This window comes from Gavialis gangeticus, unplaced genomic scaffold, assembly GCF_001723915.1.
Source record: "Gavialis gangeticus isolate Ggan-Ray unplaced genomic scaffold, GavGan_comp1, whole genome shotgun sequence".
Taxonomy (NCBI): Eukaryota; Metazoa; Chordata; order Crocodylia; family Gavialidae; genus Gavialis; species Gavialis gangeticus.
In genome coordinates, this window is record NW_017729009.1 from 24,427,605 (window position 1) to 24,444,237 (window position 16,633).

Below are 16,633 nucleotides of genomic sequence, written 5' to 3' on the forward strand. Positions count from 1 at the left end.
AGGCTTCTACTCTGCTGGGAAAGAGGTCTTCAAATATCTCCCTTCCCATAGCCCTCCAGGGAGTACATTTGTATTTCTTAAAGTCCAGAGAGGATGTTCTGGATGAAGGCATGCTGGATGAACCCTGTTCTAATATTTTCTATATCTCTCCCTTCACATCTGGTCATAATTCACCTCTTCCTTTTACTTCTGTTTAGTTTAGAAATACTGCTTCCCTGCCTGGACCTTGCTGCTCTGGAGGAAAGGCTGTAGCATGGAGGAAGGTCCGGTTACAGAATTAACTCCTCCACACAGGGTGGGGAGGGGGGCATAAATAAATAAAAAGCATGTGCAGGGAATCAATGTGGATAATCTCCATAGTGGAGAATGCTGGTGCTGGCACTGGTTGCTGTCAAGTCATATTCAGGCCTCCAGATAGGTAAAATGTTTAATTTCTTGTCTACTCATTTACTGTCATAGATGACTTGTCTTTCCAAACCACATTTTTTAGAAGCCACTCTCACCTGTCAGTGTGATTTCAGTGTAATTAATTGGTGTATTTATAATTGTATTGATATACAGGCAGTCCTTGGACTTACGACACAATTGGTTCCTGAAGACCGCACCTTAAGTCAAAATGTTGTAATTTGGAACCAATTTTTCCCATAGGAAACAATGTTATAAATGGGGGATTGGTTCCTGAACCAAGGCCTGATACCCTATTGTCACCAAAAATAACCCACAATTTTGTACTCAATCAATTATTGTTGAGTAATATATCTACATAATGTATTTATATTGTAAATAGCAATCATATTGATTTGGAAGGACTTCTTTGAGGTGATTTGCTGGACATTTTGAAGAGCTCTTGGTTGAACTTTTTGAAGGGTTCTTGGCTGGAGTCTTCTCAGGAGTCCTGGCTGCAGGGTTTTCTGGAGCCTTGTCTGTTTTCTTAAAGAAGGTGTCCAGGGAAGCTTGGACAGATGTTCTCCAGGAAGATGGGCGACGCAGCGAATTTGTTTGCTAGTGTGGCGTGGTGTCGGATCAAGCATTGTAAAGTCAAAACTGATGTCAGAAAGTTGAAACAGGCTGTCAATTTATAAATGTTGTACGTGTGAAATGTTGTAAGTTGAGGACTGCCCGTCTTCACATTTATAGCATGAATTTCCAATGATACTCCCCTGAGCCTTGGCCTTGTTTCTGACTGCCAAGAGCCAGATCAGCTGAGACTTGTGGGATACTCAGGCAAAACGTCCTCCACTAGCACTCAACTAGAGCCCCAAACCAAACTCAATGGGCCTGCACAACATGCACAAACCCACTTTCCTGGGGACTCTGCTGTGTCTTTTGTCAAAATTGGCCCTAGATGATATTTTAAGTATTTCTACACTTTCGGTCAGAACAACATTTTCCTGTAGATTAAGGAACAGCAGAATAGAAGTAAAGTCTCCAGGAGAGAGCATGGCAATGTGCCTCTTCTGTGACGCCTTGCAGTGGGCTGAACATAAAATGACATCCTCTCTCTGGATAAAGCAGAGTGCTTAGAGATGTTAAGGTGCAGCATAGATAAAATAAAGACATTAAGAGAGGCAGAACTAATATACTTCCTATCCTTTCTCTACCATATTCCATAGCTTCAACAGTTAAGTCAATAGCCAGTTCTGAGAGCTCAGTTTTTTTAAACAAAAGAAACCAAGAGGGTGACAAAGACCTGTGGTGGGAAGGAGGAGCCCTAGATGATGTTGCTTGCAGCAGTGGCAGGGTGGTCTCAAGAGAGCTCTTTTTTAAAATTTTCCCTTCAGAAACATTCACAGGAAAGAGGGGATATTATTGCCTCCCGGAGATAGACATGTTTGTCTTCCTGCTTCCCTGCATGCTAAACTAAGTTTGTCTGGCAAATCAGAGTCATGGTTTTGGCCAGTTTAGGGTGGGGATTGGGATCTTAGGGGGTAATGGGTGCCACAAGTTAAAACTTGAGCTGAGAAATATGTTTGGCATCTGACATGTCAAACAGAAGGGAGACCAAGGAAAACATCCTGCTCTGCATCGAATGCTCTGCTGCTAGAGGCTGGCTAGCTTTTCCTTCAACAGCCCTCACATCCACTGCACCACACAGACCAGTTTTGTATGTTGTACCCTTACTGATAAATACCTTACTACAGTTATGTAATAACTGGGTGTGTGAAGCAGGCCCTATTCAATTCGGATTCAGATTCGGCCTAAATCAGGGACAGTGATTCGATTAGTTGATTCATATCACTGTCCCTAATTCAATTCAGCTGAATCCAAATCTGAAGATTTGATGCTGATTCGGAGAATCAGCAATTCGGCCATAGACACAACTTTAAATGTTTTTTCTGCATACATTAAGGTAGCAGGCGTAGCTCGTGATCGCTGTGATGCTGGGGCGCGTGGAGCGTGCCACAGGAGTGCAGGGGGCCCTCCACATGCCCAGGAGTGAATCGGGAAGTAGATCGGAAGTATGTCCGGTCCACTTCTGGTTCTGCCAGGGAGCACACTGGCTGGCCCGCCATGCCTCCCTGGCTTGGCGATTGGCCACAGGGGGTCTCTGGGTGCCCCCCCAGACCCAGGAGGCACCAGTTACCAAGCTACCCGGTGGACCAGAAGTACTTCTGGTCCACTTCTGGTTCTGCTGCCGAGCACACTTGGGAGACTCCTGAGCTCCTGTGAGACGCTCCATGCGCCCCAGCATCGCAGCACTCAAGAGCCACCTGGTGTCCTGAGGTATGTAGAAAAACATTTAAAGCTGTCTCTATGTCCGAATCTCCAAATCTTTCCGAGTCTCTTCGAATCGATTCGGAGGGTTCCAATTCGATTCAGAGAGATTAAAGAGTTTTCTGATTTGATTCAGATTCGGAGATTTGGCCACCGAATTGGAGCTTCACACAGCCCTATTATGTAGCACTCAGGGAAATCACATCACCTTCTGAAGGCTCTAGTCCTTGCAAAGAGAACATAAGTGACTTGCCCAACATCTCACAGCAAGGCAGTGGCAGTCAGGAATAAAATCGAGGCCTGGCTCTCAGGCCTGCTCCTAGTTGAAGCTTCCCTGGGTGCGACTACACAAGACACTTTAATGGGCAGTAAACTAACCTATTGTTTAGTAAAGCATCGCCTTCTACATGTAAGGCATTTACAGCATAGTAAATTAGGCTACTGTGCAGTTAGCTAGTATGCAGTAGCACTAGCGTAGATGCTGACTGGGAGCAAATTTGCTCATGATCAGACTAGGCAGCAGGCGGTCACAGGGGACAGGGAGCTGTCTGTCCCCAGCTCCTGGCTGATCACTGCCAGGACTGGGGAGCTTTCTGCCCCTCTCCCAGCTCACGGCTCCCAGTGTGGAGCTGGAAGCTTCAGAGGGCCAACAGGAGCTGGGAACCCACACCTGGGACAGCTCCCAGCAAAACCCCTGCCAGGCTGGGAAGCCCGCCTGGCAGGGGGCTTGCCGGCAGCTATATGCCTTAATAGGCACAGTCAGGAGAGCTCTACCCACTGCAGGGGCAGCTGTCTCCCAACCCTGCGTACATCAGATCCCCTCCCGATATGCATGGGGCCAGGAGACAGCTATGGCTGCAGCCAGCAGACCTCTCCTGGTCCAGGCCCCATGCGCATTGGGACCAGCTCCTTGCCCCTTGCCAGCCTCCTAGCTAGCATTCATGGGGGGCCTGGAGCTTCCCTTGGCTGCTGCAGGTAGGCAAAGCAGGGCAGAAGCAGCTTTATACTGGGCTGCTCCCACTGGGAGCAAATCTGCTCCCAACATAGACATGCTCCCGGGGAAGGTTTACTGTGCAGTATTTTATGGTGCAGCAAGCCTAATGCGAATTAATAGCACACGTAGACGTGTCCCCTGAATACGAGCTGCCTGGCATCTTTACTATATGATCTTCACTGCTGCTGTAAGCTGATTTTGAGCCAGAATTTTATCCATCAGTCTTGTCATACACATTTTGGTCTCCAGGTTTTCATTGACCCTTCTACTGGAACTAACTGTTGGAAGCTGGTGCTTCTGTTTCATGCAGAGACGATAATTAAATATTTCTCAGGTAACTGTTTTTTTCAGAAACTGGTACCTGATCTGTATCCACAGGTATCTGTTTCTGCAAACCACCATCCTCATTCCAAGTTCCCATCAGTGTACACAGAGGAGGGATTTGCAGATGCAACCTCTGTTTATGACTATGCTGATAACAATTTCAGCCAAGATTTTCAAAAGTGGGTAGTAATCTTGGATATCTGCCTTAAACAACCTTGATTTCCAGAGGATGGTGATCGTTAGCTTCTTTCTTTCATTTTTGTTTTTAATGAGATCTTTTCAAAATAGACTAGAAAGTGAGAAGTGACCAGAGACGGAGAAAACCTGTGGTTGGGTGATTTTGGATTTGCACACTCATGGGCTGGGCTGAGTCTGCAAAACCCCAAACCAGAGATGGTTCTGATGGATCCAAATTGCATTGATCAGAATATCTCCAATATCAATGGGGAAGCAGAAGAGTCAAATAAGTGGATCTGGTCTTTGTGAATGGCAGTAAATTCAAACTTTCCATTTTCTCCATTAAAGAAAAGGCAAGTGGATTGTTCTGGTGGTTTTCCTTTGCTCCCATCATCTCCAGGAAGGCTCTTACCCAATACAGAGTGCCATTTGAGGAAGAAGAGATTAAGTAACAGGCGGCAGTGGGGGATGTATGACACTGTATTTAGAAACTGCATCTCTGATGAACAACAGCTCCCGTAAATGAACCCCACAGCATGGGGACAGTCTGATCCCTCCTTCTCTGAAGTTCCTTTATGAACATTTGCCTCATCCACTTTGTGTGTGAGCGTGTATGTGTGTGTGTGGCTTCTTGTGCAACAGCAGGGAAATGAAGAAGAGGAAGGAAAAGACTAGACAATGAGTACCCATCTGGTGGGTGGATGAAGGTGCTAGAACCAGTGAGAGGAGACCCCCCTGGAAGCTTGTGCAACAGATGCATGTACCACAAGATCACAGTGTCTGATCTTTGGTAGAGGCAGCTTTCCTGTTAGCCAAATGCCATGAGGAGGAAAGGAGAAGTGAAGCCCCTTTGGTTACAGGAAGTTAGGGAGGAGAAGGTGACGCCCTGTCCAGACTGTACAGGCCCTTCCCTTTCCCTGCAATGGATACACCTTCTGCATTATGCATCTTTATCACAGTCACAAAGCAACTTGGGTGTTATTCAGCATGGACTAATGACTGGTATCTGTGCCCCAAGTGAGGCAATCTGAAGAGTCATTCCTCTTGTGTGACTTACCCAGCAGCCCAGGGGCAATTCCTCAGACCAGTTTTTCAACTTATCTGGAGCTCTTATTTTTTTTAAATGAGTTGAATAAAGTGATAACTTCATGGTGAACAAAGGCAAGAAATAGACACAGGCAGGTCCCCTTCTGTATTTCTGTTCCCACTGCACACAGGCATTGCCTGGACCTAGGGAAGGAGAGGTTTGGTCAAGACCATCTAAACAGGTGGATCTCCTGATTTGTAATACTCACCACTTTTTCACATAGGCAGGCCGCTGAGTAGCCATCAGATAACCACACTTGTCTACCAAACATAAGCAGGCTTCTGGAAATCAGCTTGTGAGTATGCAATTGTATGTGCAAACTATACATTTTATTTCCCCACTTGTTTTATTCTAATTCATGTTTTTGTGCTTGTGAACAGCTCAAGAGAGGCAGTTGTGCCTGCAGTTATGTAGTTTGCATGTACAGTCATTCTCTTGCATGTGCATTTGGCCCCCCTAAGGATTATAAATATCAGGTCCAGCTACCTCCCCACTATCACATGCTGCGCTGCAATGGAAGTTAAAGTGGATTTGCTTAACACGGTGGAAGCAGGGTTGGAAGACCTATATCAAGGCAACTACTCTTCTTGTCACCCTTGTTGGCCTCCTAGATGTTTCCTTTATTGCAGTTCATTCAGTAAAATTCTCACGTGTCTTATACCTTTCTCCATGAAGTATCTACTTGTCATTGACAGAAGTGGTATTTTTGGTCTCTAATGAAGGAAGATAATCCAGTCATATATGGAGAGGACCAGAACGTCTTGCTCGGGCTGATGAGGTCTGTGAAAGAGACCTGCCTAAGTACTGTCTGTATGTTCTGAAAGGCCCACGGTCTGAAACTATCTTATTTACAGAGTAAAGGTTTGTACTAGAAGAGCAGTCCTACAAGCTGCTGAGACACAGAGGTGTGACACAGAGCACCTTCAACTCCAGCTGAAGTCAGTGGGAGTTGAAAGCCCTCAGTACCTCCTAGAAGCCCTCAGAATCATGCAGAATTAAACTCTAATAGCTGATTCTTCTTCTGTGACTGGAAAATATATTAACCTTTGCAGTCAGTGCATGGATGCATCAAGTGTATTAATATCATCACCCTCATCATCATCATTATCATTGTAGCACCTAGGAATGCCAGTCATTGAATCATTGTGTTAGGTGCCGTTTGCACACAGCAAAAAAGATGGTCCCCACTGCACTGATTGTACAGCACATGGCTCGGTTGTCACAATCAAGGCATAGAAGACATGGGGTATTTCTGAACATGTCAGCCCCAACACTGCCATGCTACTGAGTCAAAGGTACTAACCCAGTGGGTGGATTTGTGCTGAAGGCCTGGCTAATTTTTAGACCATTAGTAACATGAGGCTGTGGAAGACAAGATAATGAACAGAGTGATCAGCCCTCCTGCTGCAGGGTACAAAGAGTTCATCTGCTGGGGTTAAGGAAGAATTTTTTCCCCTGAATACTGAATTGCACAATGGCAGAGGTGCTCCAGTAAGAAGGTGTCTGAAGCACTGGGCGTGGGTTGCTGCAGGAGACAGGATATTGAACCTGATGGATCTGTGGTTTGAAGCAGATCAGTAAGGCAAAAACTTTGCCCCCATGTTTCAAAACAGGCAATTATATAATCAGTTTGAAAACAACAGCCTGATCTTTTGTATCCACAGTAGCCACCAAGCACAATGAGGTAGGAACGTGGTTGGCAACATACAACCCACAGGTCTAATCTAGCCCACAGATCCAAGGGGGCTTCAGTGGCATTTCATGGTGGTGGGCTTCTTCTGTGCCCCACCATGCCACATTTAGAGAGAAGCAGCAGCCAGGTCCTAGCTCTGGCCTGCCTCAAGACCCAAGCTGGGTTATTCCAGCCTGCTGCTGAAAAACATTGCTGGCCCCTGACCTAGTGGGTAAAGTGTGAGACTAGAAGTCTGAGTTCTAGCTCAGCTCTCTGCGCCTTGTTTCTCCATCAGAATTGGGAGGTCAGTAATACTGTTTTGCCGGTGTTGTGAAGGATCATTTTTTGTGAGATCTTCAGATGAGAAACACCAGAGAAGACAAAGTATTAGAATTAAAACAAAAGCTTGGTCTTAGGGCACACACAGGTCATCCACAGCACTTAAAAGAGTGCTCTCTGCTATGTGTCAAAACCTGCAGTCTTTTATATTTAACCTTACTAAGAGTAATATCAGGGTCTGGTTATTAGACTGTTGCCTGACCGTTGAACTATTGTGGGCACAGAGAAAAGTACAGAAATGCCCTTGCTGTTTTCCCATGCAGCTTTCAGTCATTCTCCTTCTACCATATGTGCATATATAAGCAGAGGTGGGAATTAACATGCATATCAGGGTGGGCATTTTCCTGAACCATTGTAAAAACAGTACTGCCTTTTAACTGATTTACCAAATGGGATATTAAAATGTGCAAGTTTCAGGTGAAAGTTTCTGTACCTGAAGTAGTTTGTAGAAATAAGTTCCATCTGGCAAAGGGGTTTCTTCTGAAAAGTAGCCTTATCTAGACCTGGATGTTTTCCAGCGTGTTTGTGCCTATGTATTAACACTTTTCCCTATACTCTTAGCACAAGTTTGTTTGTAATCAGATAAAAGCACAACACAATGCCATATTTGTGCACATGCAAATCAAATAGTTACGTGGGCAAGTGCATTTGACAAGTAACTATGTACAAATTAGATACACAAGGGCATTCATGCAGTTTCGAGCTTAAATTTATGTGTGCAAGTGCTGTTTGTACAGGCAAGTGTTAAGTTTGCCCATGTAAGGATTCAAGAGAACGTGAAGAGGCTGTCTTTGAAGACATGCCCCTGTAGGTACATTTGTAAGTTTGACTTTGTAATATATATAAGTGTGTAAGCCAAACTACCGGCATGCAGGTTTGGCTTTGCTCTGAGATCTAATAGTTTTCAGGGAAGCACTGCTTGGAAATCGGAGCCTATTTTTTCATTAGCCTTGCTAGAGCTGGATGAACATTACACAACAAAGGAAGGGGCAGGTGTATATAACTTTACTTCTCTGTACAGATTGTGCTGGATTTCCAAAGTGATCCCACGGTGATCCTTCCCACCAACAGGTATGGGCCCTGGCACCTGTCATGTTACTCGTGCAGTTTCTCCCTAACTCATTAAAAACTTAGGACTGAACTGATGAGTAAATTTTAGCCTCTGGGTTACTGCAGGTGCTCCTATGACTATCTAATATTGACAATTTAATAGGTAAGCAGTGTACCATCCACATTGCGTGAAGTTGCTTCATCTCTCTGCTTGTGTGACCTCACCCTTTATTAATGTTTTTTGCATTTGTAGTTTGCATTCTGTTTTGCCCATTCATTTTATGTTTTAAACAGATCTCACACCCCAAATTCCCTTGCCAGGGTCAAAATGTTGTATGTAAAAAGCAAATATAAAGCACTGCAAACAATGTCAAAGCAAAACTGTATTTAGGAATCACCCAGATACCCGTAAATATTTTTCCCCATCTCAGCCAAGCCATTCCAGAGCTGACATGACTCACTCTAATGGGAAGAGCAGGTTGCTCCTGAAGGGATTTACTGTACAGGACTATGCATGCTGTAACAGCAGGGATATTAGAAGTGTTAAGATACTGGTTTGTTTTTGAAAGTCTGGACTCAAACCCAGCTGGGAAAGCAATGCGATTCCAAGTGCCGGCATGGGCATGCAATGTAGGTCAGTTGAATGCAAAAGTGAAAGCAAATGTAGAGCGTCAGATTCCCATATCTAAAAGAGACCAGAGGAGAGTTCAGCCCGCATGGGAGAGGAATCAGGACTTGGGTATTTTGGGACAGAAAGGAAAATCTGGAGGGATGGCACCAGAGTGCGTGTGAGAATAAGCAAACATATGTGTGTGTGGGTGGATGGCAGTTTGTGTGGGTACAGCAGACTGCATGAGTGCCGGAGTGCATCTTTTATTGTTTGTAAGTAATGGCTGTGTGTTTATGTATACAAGAGGAATTTATGAGCCAGGGTGAGAATGGCTGTCTATTGTGTGTATCTGAGTAAATGGTTGTGTATACATGTGCAGGTACTAGGATGTGGGCATGGTCTATCTATGGTGTGTATGCATGAGGCTGTGTACATGTATGTGTATGGTGTAGGCGCGGAATGTGACTGCATGTTGAGTATGGGGTGTACATGGGGCGTTGGTACCTATGTAGCTGGATGTAGGTGTAGTGTGACTGGTGGAGTGTTTGCATGCTTGGCTGCCTAAACATATAATACTATGGGGGGAAAGGAGGGAGGGATTAATTAGAGTGGTTCCCAGACTGCTGCTTTAATTAAAATAGCTCACTGTTACATGAATTAAACCCCTAAATGTTTCAAAATGGCCATGGGATGCTTTATCTAAAGCTTATATGATGAGATTTAGATAAAGTGCCCCCATGGCCATTTTGAAATGCATGGGGGATTAATACACTTGACAGTGAGGTGACACTGGAGCATTCTAATTACTACGCGGACCAGACTTGATTAATCAAATCTGCTCTGGTGTGTTCTAATTAGAACGTGAACAAACACATCTCTAGGCACCCCATGTGACTAGCTGTGTGTGCATGGGATGTGCGACTGTCTCTGAGTGTGGGCCACTCTCTGCTGGGTGTGAGGGGGTCTCTCTGCATTACTGAATTCCTCAGAGATTGTCATGAATGGAACTGGGTTTACAATCTTTGACTCAAGGTGAAGGGCCCCAAACTATCCCAGCTAAGAAAAGGGGAAAGGGAGCAGACCTGGGGGCTGCTCCATGCTGGCAAGTGTGTTTAGTTAAAGAACTAGTAAAAGGGCAAGTGCTGCACATTGCCACTTCAGCTACAGGTCTGATCAGCCTGATGTTTTTCCTGAATACTTCTTTCCTTCTGGCTGCTCCGATGATGGGCACATACCCCTTCTGCCCTGCAGGCCTGTCCCTTGCAGCATTCAGCCAGATGAGCCTGGGAACTTCAGTTCACCACTGGTCTTCACCTCCATTCCCCATATGGCACCTCCATTCCCCATATGGCTGAGGTGCAGGAAAGGGAACTGTAATAGCATCTCTCCCCTTGTGCTCCCTCCTGAACCCCACCAACCATGCTGCATGGTTTGGACTGGGGCTTTCCCAGTCTGATGCAGGTGTGTATGTCTCTGGAAACTGTGCAGCTTTGTGAAGCTAAAGCTTCCTGAGTTGGCTAGGCCCCAGGCATCAGGTTACAGGGAGTTGCTTGTTGCACAGCTTTAATTATGTGATGCAGTTTCAGTTACCAACAGACTTAATTGCAGTAACAGTAAGAAGCATCAACAGTCACTGTCATGTGCGTCTGCTTACAAGAAGCTGAGTGGTGCTCAGGCCAGGGAAATCCCCTAGAAAGGCCACTGCAAGGTTTTGCACGCTGGGCTGGCCTTTTCCTGTGTGCGAATGAGCTCACGGGCACACAGAGCTGATATGCTGCCTGGGGTGGAGCTGAACAGTAGGCAAGCCAGTTCTGCAGTGTTTTTCTGGCACAGGAGCAGCCTCTGGTTTAACTCCTTCCCCACTGCCAGGATGCTACAGAGCAGAGCTGTCAGGCTGCCTTTGGTTCAAATCCCCTGTAGGTCACAAGTGAAAGGAAATGTAATGGGCTCTTCCTCTCCCCAAAGGGCTACAAATCACATGGGCACTGGAGGATCTGGGGTTGGAACAGCAGGGGTTGCTGCAGAGTGGGACAGGCAGGGCTGCAAAGGAGGGGCAGCCAAGGGCTGGAACAGCAAGGAGGACCACAGGTCAGAATTGAGGTGGGTACAAGCCATGGGGCAGGTGTCCAAGCAGTAGTGTTTTAGCATAGCTGAGGGGTGGGGAAGGGATGAAATAACAAATGGCACTGAGGGTCAGGTAGCTGAGCAATGCAGGAAGAGCCCAGGATTGGAAAGTAGGGGTTGTGCATGGTAGCACTGGATTGCATGGACGCAACTGCATCAGCAAGTTTGCACTGACTACACTGTAACTGTCCCATACCTCTTCAGTGAGCCAGTCAGTCTGCTCCACAAGGCAGAATATTAGGGATTGTCTACACTAGGGAGTTGTTTTGAATTAAGGTTGTGTGAAACCGCATAGTGATGGGTAGGCAAGCAGGGCCTGAGTCCTGGGTGCCACCAAAGGGGAGAGCGAGAGCACCTCAACCTCCCATCCCCTGTCCATCCTCCTCCTTCCCCCTCCATCTTGCCTGGAGTGGCTTTAGCTCTGGCAGCTGGAAGGGCAGAGAAGCAGTGGTGGCACTCAGGGTAGGAACAGTAACTGGAGGTTTGCTGCTGCTGAGGGAGATGTCGCCTTTTTATGCTGCTGAAAACCTGTGCTATTTTGGTTGCTCATCACTTGGGTCAGCAGCAAACAGGAGGTGACATCTTTCCCAGCAGCAGCAAACCTCTGGCCACTGCCCTGCCTGTGCCACCACTGCTGCTTCTCTGCCCACCCCCTTGCTTGAACTGTTGCAGGGAAGATGCAGAGGAGTGCAGTATTGCCCTGGGTGCAGTTCTGGCCAGTTATGCCTCTAGTGTGAATTGAGACAAGACTAGTTGTCCCTTCTTGACCACCTGCACAGTTAATATTATTTTAAAATAAGAAGGACTGGTTCCAGATTATCTGAATACACTGCCAAAGTGCATTATGGGTTAGGGACAGACATTCAAAAGCTCTGAGCCTGAATTGATTCAATCTTTGTAGGTTAGTCTAACCTGACTAGGCTGAATCACTTTGTAACTGCACAGACATCCCTGAAATGCTAGCATAAGCCTGCAGTGGCTCAGGCTAGAAGCTGGGGGGGGGGTGCTAGAGCAGCCCTCCCTTCCTTTGCACAATACTGAGCTGAGGGCAGGGGTCTGATTAGCCCAGCAGGGAATTGATAACAGTGTTTATCACCCTACTAAGAAAACAACAGGGGGACATTACCGGCTACCTGTTGATTATGCCTGTTGATTCAGCAGGGACTGTAGCCAGCATGTGGTCCACTAGCTAATAAGCAGACACCTCTCCACAAGTCAGAGGGAAGGGGGAAATTCCTGCTTAGCAGGGAGTGGTGAGGGGGAGGGGAGCAGCCCACAGTCTTGCCGGAGCTGCAGCCAGGGAGCACAGAGGAGGGGGTGGCCCTGCTGTGGAACAGAGAGCCCCGCCCAGCCCAGAGAGCATAGTGGGATGCTGGGGGAGCCTGATGTATCTTAAACCAGCAAGGGCTCTGGGACAAACATTGCATGAACTGGCTTGACCCAAATTGGTTAAGTCTGATACTACATTCAACCAGGTTTAGCTCAAACGGGTTTCAGCCATTTTCAGACTGGTTTATGTGCGCTGAACATCTGTTCTGTTACAGGTTTAAACCAGTTTCTGATCATTTAAACCAGTTTATGTGTAATGTCTGTTGCTAGCCTATCAGTCATATCCATGCAGCGAGTTAATCAGAAATACTTCATTGGGAGCAGCAACCCCATATATAAACCAGCCCTGAGTCCCTCAGTGTATCTGGACACAGCAAGCTGCTGGGCTAGGAGGTCTGAAATTCTCCTATTACCCAGCAGCTGGCACCTTTAAAAAATAGGAACATGCAGAATTACAAGGTCCTTCTCTTACCAAGTCAGGCACCCACAGCATATTTCCAACTTCTAGTAGGCACTGTTAAACATTCCTGATGGGGAATTAAAAGATTAACTGCCTTTATTTGAAGGCTGGGTTTGCTGGCACAGACAGAAGAGAACCAAGTCCTGTTCTGACACATTCCATCTGTCCCTACACACACAAGTCCCCCAGGGACCCAGGGTCAGCATCTCAAAGCAGTGAAGTGTTACATCCTCAGAACCAACCATCATCAGCTAATGAGTGATTCTAGCAAATGTTTAGACACTGATGCCGAGCAAATCTAGATAGGTGACATCTTTCTAAGGACACAGGATGGGAAAGGTCCTCCTGGGTCATTGAATGTAGCCCCCTGTATTCACAGGAATCTCCAAAATTGTCATGTCAAACCCTCACCTACAAATCCAAGGAATAATGTCTGAAACACCAAGAATACCATATAATGTGCCCAGCATAAAAGCTGGGGAGGGGAGATGAGGGCATTGGCAGTGCTTTGCCACTACAACAGGGATGTGGTTAGTTAATATATGCTCAGAAGATTCTAGGAAAACGGACCATGCCCCACATTATACATTAAGTCCCAAATTCCCAGCAGTCTTCACTAATCTGACCTAAGGAAAAATTCCTTCCTGACCTCAAATGTGGTGACTGGTATGGCCTTGAGCAGAACAGCAGGACCTCTAGCCAGGAGCCTTTGGGTTTCTTGTACTGGCAGAAGCATCAGTGTATCTTAGTTAAACCTCCCCAACTTTAGCTGTGTTCAGTGTCCCAGTGCCCTCCACCACAAGAAGCCAGTAGTCGTCACATTTCCTGACCCCAGTTGGTAACCAGCAAAACCCTGTGGCATGAGCTTATCAGATGTTTGCCACACTACAGAGCTAATGTCATACCTTAACCTGGGAACTGCTGTTGCACGACTGTGTCTTGCACATGCTGGTTGGTGTCCCAGACCTCCCTGTCCTCTCATCCTATCCCATCCGTGAACTTAATCACTGCAGTCTTAAAGAGATGCATGCTCCTTGCCCCCATCACTTCATTGGAAGAACATTCTGAAACTTCCTCCTCTAATAGTTAAAGATCTAATTTCTGATTTAAATTTATCCCTACTAACCAGAATTTTTTTTCTCAGACTATTAAAAAGTATTAGAGCATATTGCAGACTCAAACAGCACTTTTTAAATTTAATTTCTTTTCAAATAAATTGATTGTGAGTCCCACCAATGATAAATACAGTCTGAATCTGCTACATAAATTGGTTGTGACCTTCCTTTGAGATCAGTGTTGAAATCACTGGTTCACACTAGCTGAAGATTTGGCCCTTATTTTTGTATTGCATTATAGTCTCATGTATCGTATTATCATAAATAACTTCTTTAAAAAAATATTACTAAACAGTTGGGGACTGATTTGTTCACAGGCCCAGAGTTTTCAGGTCCTTGATCAAGAGTGGAATATGTGAAACACAGCAGGTGGTATACTGGTTTGAACCATTTCTCTGACAGTGATCAACAGCTTAGGCTTTTGGTGACTGCTGGAAAATCCCCAAAACGGACAGTTGTGCACTCACCTGACTGTAGGGGAATTTCTTCCAAATGCTCAGGCCCTAAATGTGCAGTGAAGCAAAAGAGCTTGAAGCCCACATTTTCGTCTCTAATGTCATGGAAAATATTCCCATTACTCAGATATTTGTTTAGCCCTTGAGTCCTGGTGTGATCTTGGCCTCAGTAGTATCTTGTGGCAGTGAGAATTGGGGCCTGAAGCTCCTAGAGGCAGATCAGGGCAGAGGATCCTCCTGCTCTGATGCTGAGAGGCAGATTAGGTTGATCTGTAAATTGCAAGTCAGTCAAGAGGGATGGATCCAAAGAAGGTGCAGTGGCACAGATGCACCCCCTTTCAGTTGGTAACAGCCGTCAGGGACTTTTTCTTAAGTCCCTGAAGGAAGTAAGAATCCCATCCCTGCTTTTCACCTGCATGCCATGTCCCATCCCTCCCATTTGCCTCCTTCCCCACCCGCCACCGCTCTGTCCTGTCCTAGCTGTCTCTGATGACCTGAGGGTGGGGAGACTCCGCAGCTGCTCCTACCCCACTTTAGCCAGGCCCTGCCACAAGCCAGGTGCAGCCAGGGACAGCAATAACAGTGGGTGGTTTTCTCCTCCTTGCTCAGTCCCTCCAGGTGTTTTCTGCCAGCCCAGGAGCAGGCACAAGGGAAGGGAACCTGTCTGCTGCCACTGTCACCAGTCACTGCTGTCTCCAATCAATTCTGGCTCCCCACACAGTCTCACTGGAGCCTCCCCACCCCTGGGGCTTCTGGGAACAGTTGGGGCAGCAGAAGTGTTGGTGGCTGCTCCTGCACCCCTCTTTACAAAATCCTGGATCCACCCATGCAAATCAAGAAGGGACTTCAGAGTCTGGGTTGCTCCAAGTGGGCTCCAGTCAATGACTGGGTGACCAACGATGGCCTTAGAAGCTTTCCCCCTTCGCTGTAGTTTGCTGTTTCCAGTCTGGTCTTTGCCGTTAGGCACCCAGGAGCTGTTTCTACATGAGGGCACTATTATATGATCTCAGTCCAGTTGGTCTCAGGTATGATAAAATGAGATGTACGTAAATAGAGCAGTTACCTTTTAGTGATAACTCATTGTGAAGCCTCAGCTGTGGGGAGAGGGAGGTATGGAACTGCTACAAGAAAAGTGGGTGCGCTTCCCTCCCAACAGCCCTCACCCAGCAGATGCCTGCTGTGTTCATGTGATGGCTACATGCACAGATCAGGCCAGTGTCATGCAGTTCCCATGATTCAGCCACTTCCTAAAGCTGGGGTTTTGTAAGCAAAATCATATGTTGCATCCAGTAACCTGATGCAGCAGTGACTCAAATGAGGAGTCAGCTTGGATATGACGTAGGAAACAATCTGCAGTACTCATGAGCCCCACGGATTCTCGAGTGCAGCTCTGGGAGTCATTCACTTAACCACGGAGACAGAGACCTCACGGGTTTTCAATGCAAGTGAGGCCTAATGTTGTTGCTCTTACCAGCACTGCTGCAGCCCCTCAGGCAGCCTCAGTCTACCCTGCTGGGGCACTGCAGCCGCGCAGCCTAAAGCCCCTGGCTGTCAAGCGACCAAGCAGGTTGGCCCCTCCCATGCAGTGCCATGAGGCAGTGAGATCCACTCCTTCCTTATTCTGTTTCCTGGGGCTGTAGGTTGCATTTGGCTTTGTGTCAGCACAGAAAGCTACAGCACCTGAGCAATTTTGTTTCCAGCTTGGAAAGCTTGTGTGCCCCGTCCTCACAGTGCAGCAGGCACTGACAGCGTGGAAGGTCAACCGGGCAGTTTATGATGTGGGGCTGCGATAGCACAGGCCTGGACTTAGTGACCCAGGACGTCCCTTCCAGTCCTGTGCCCTTTATTTGTATGCTTGCGCAACCTGGGGGCTAGTGAGGCAGCTGCTTCCACTCTATCTCCCTGATTCCTGAGATCTCAAACCAAGATAAACAAATGCTGCTGTCATCCTATTCAGATAAGCAAGGCAGTCCCTTCACTGCCCTCAGTAGACCCAGCTCTTTGCTGTCCTCTCCACGACACTGGTTCTCCCTTCCCCTCTCCCCTAGTTTGTATATGAGCTGGGAGCTATTGCTTGAGGAAGGGGAAGGGGTGCAGGGACCTGACTGAGCCTCCCAAGGGCTCCAATATGGCATCCACACCCCAGAACCTGGTCCCAACCACTCTCTTCTCTGAATTTTAG